This window comes from Micropterus dolomieu, linkage group LG04 (assembly GCF_021292245.1).
Source record: "Micropterus dolomieu isolate WLL.071019.BEF.003 ecotype Adirondacks linkage group LG04, ASM2129224v1, whole genome shotgun sequence".
Lineage (NCBI taxonomy): Eukaryota > Metazoa > Chordata > Actinopteri > Centrarchiformes > Centrarchidae > Micropterus > Micropterus dolomieu.
Genome location: NC_060153.1, coordinates 7,534,959 through 7,537,980, shown reverse-complemented (window position 1 = coordinate 7,537,980; position 3,022 = coordinate 7,534,959).

Below are 3,022 nucleotides of genomic sequence, written 5' to 3'. Positions count from 1 at the left end.
ATTCTGTGACCCAAATGGGAAGTTAAGCGCCAGAGGCTTTGATGACGATGGGAAGCGGTTGCAGTTTGGTTGGGTTTAGATACCAAAAGGACTTGGGTGGGTTTAGGCACCAAAAGTACTTGGTTGGGCTTAGCTTCCAAAAGTCACAGAATCTGATAGGTCACAGATTTTGGTGTTACACCATCCTGTCAAAGGTGAAAGCGAATGTTTACAACGTTGATGAGAGGATGAAGAGAGGAACTATCCTCCTAGGCACGGGAAGAGAAAAACTCAATGAGAGTATAGTGTGGGAAATGCAGTCCAGTAAACAAGTTTCAAGTTTTAAGTTTATTTATATAGCACATTTAAAAACAGCACTAGTTGACACTAGTTGAAGTTCTTTCCACAATAGACAACAAATGACATGTCATGACAACAACAGTAGAAAAAGTTTGAAGGCCAATGAATAAAGTTACATCTTTAGCAAGGATTTGAAAGTGTCAGGAGTCGGGGTATTTCATATTTCAACAGGTAAAATGTACCAAAGATTAGGAGCAGCTACTGAGAAGGCTCGGTCCCCTTTAGTTTTTAGCCTGGATCTGGGGACATCTATTTGGATGACCTCAGTGCTTTGACCGGAGTGTGCATATGCAAAAGTTCTGATAAATTAGAAGTCGAGCTGCTGCATTCTGGACTAACTGTAACCGATGGAGAGACGACTGATCCACTCCAACATATAAAGAATTACAGTAGTCTAGTCGAGACGTTATAAATGCATGGATTACTCTTTCAAAGTCTTTGCATGGCAGGCAGGGCTTGTCTTTGGCCAACAGTCTCACCTGAAAGAAACTGGCTTTTACTACAGAACTAATCTGTTTTTCAAATTTAAAAGCACTGTCGAAGATCACACCCAGATTCTTGGTAAATGGACAACTATACATTCCTCAAGTACCAAGAGCATCTACACAAGCACTTAAATCCCCAGGTCGACTGAACACAACAACCTCAGTCTTACTTTCGTTCAAACAGAGAAAGTTCTGGTTCAACCATATTTTAAGATCTCTCAGGCAGTTGAGCAAGGACTGAGTTGCAGCTTTATAATTAGATTTTACAGGTAAATAGATTTGTATATCGTCTGCAAAGCAATGAAAGGAGATATTGTTTTTTGAAAATGGACCCCAATGGCAGCATGTACAGTGAAAAAAGGATGGGGCCCAATATGGACCCTTGGGGAACCCCACAAGAAAGAGGGGCAGATGAAAAAAATTTACCAAGGTGAACAGAGAAACGTCTGTCCGCCAGATATGATTTGAACCATTGGAACAAGTGTTCTCTCCAAGTCTGATGTATATCACACTTAGCTTTCTTTATGCTCTGTGCCAAATACGGAAATTGGAAAGAAGGCATTTGTGTGTTCTGCACCCTCAGCATGGAATATGTTGCAAAAGGACTTGAAACTCATTGAATTAATCTCGCTAAACGCTTAAATCCAAAAGAAAGACTTATAGGCAGAGGCCTAAATATGTAAATGTTGTTAGATTGTGAAATTGACTCAAAATGATTTTTATGTAATGTTAGCTTACCAGTATTCTGTATTATTTGTCTGTACCTATGTGTTGGTATATTTCTTTTTTTTTTATATATATGCTGCTGCTTGTCTTGGCCAGGCCAATTGGCTCAATGGGACTCTCCTGGTTAAATAAAGCTTAAATAAATAAATAAATAAATAAAGAGCCTAATTTTGTCAGGATTCGAGGTTGAACGCAGAGGAGGTGAGAGCCCAAATGCAAAGACACCAAGAGAGCAGATGCAGTTCAGGGATTTTAATACCAACAAAAAGCAGGATCTCGGGCTTCCAGGCAGTAGAGGCATCCAAAATCCAACAGGCTTAACAGCAGAACAGGCAGGACACTCCACACACAAGACACGACAGAGCATATACACATTACAATGACTGGAATGAACAGGAACAACAAACATTTATACACAGGGACTAACGAGCAGGGCGGGAGCAACGCAGGTGACCGGGATCAGGGCTAACGAGTCAGAGAGACAGCAGGGGAAAACAGAGAGAAAGACAGGCAGAGAGACAGCAGGGGGAGGAACAGAGAGAGAGACAGGGAGAGAGACAGCAGGGGGAGGAACAGAGAGAGAGACAGGCAGAGAGATAGCAGGGGGAGGAACAGAGAGAAAGACAGGCAGAGAGACAGCAGGGGGAGGAACAGAGAGAGAGACAGGCGGAGAGACAGCAGGGGGAGGAACAGAGAGAGAGACAGGCGGAGAGATAGCAGGGGGAGGAACAGAGAGAAAGACAGGCGGAGAGATAGCAGGGGAGAACAGACAGAACTAATAACAGAACACAGAGCAGACATGGGGCAAAAACAACAACCTACACAGAAGTACATAGATCAGGAGTAACACCAAGACATGAATCCAAAACACAAAGAAACCAAAATCAAAACACAGAGTAAAACAGACACAAGACAACACACAAGACAGAACCCCAAAACACAGACCAAAACTCATAGAGTGCTAAACTAAAACATGACCAACAGGCAGAATGTGACAAAAGTGCACCTGCAGTGAATCTCTCTGTGTGTCTGTCCTGCTAACCAGCTGAGCAGCGCAGCTCTTGTCTGTCGTGTCTTGGTGCCTGAACACGGTGGGCCACGGTGTTTGTAAATTGTAGCTCGGAAAGATGACCGCGTTGCGCATGGAAATGCGTTCATATGCGCGTGCAAGAAATTAAACTCATGCATTTGAGCAAGAAACATCTGTGGGACCAGCCCAGACAGGATATGATGGCACTCCTCATACATCATTTTAAAACAAGACAGTTCAGTTGACTAATGCAAGATGGGAAGCAGTTGATTCACATTGACTATTAAAATGAGGATTAGCTGCACAGACTGTAAATCTCAGTAAATAATAAGCATCACGTATTTAACCCAAAATGTATTGAAGGAAACCTGGAGGAGGCACTTTGAATGGGCCTGAAAGAGCTGATAACATTAATATATGGAAAATATCTATAATTTACAGG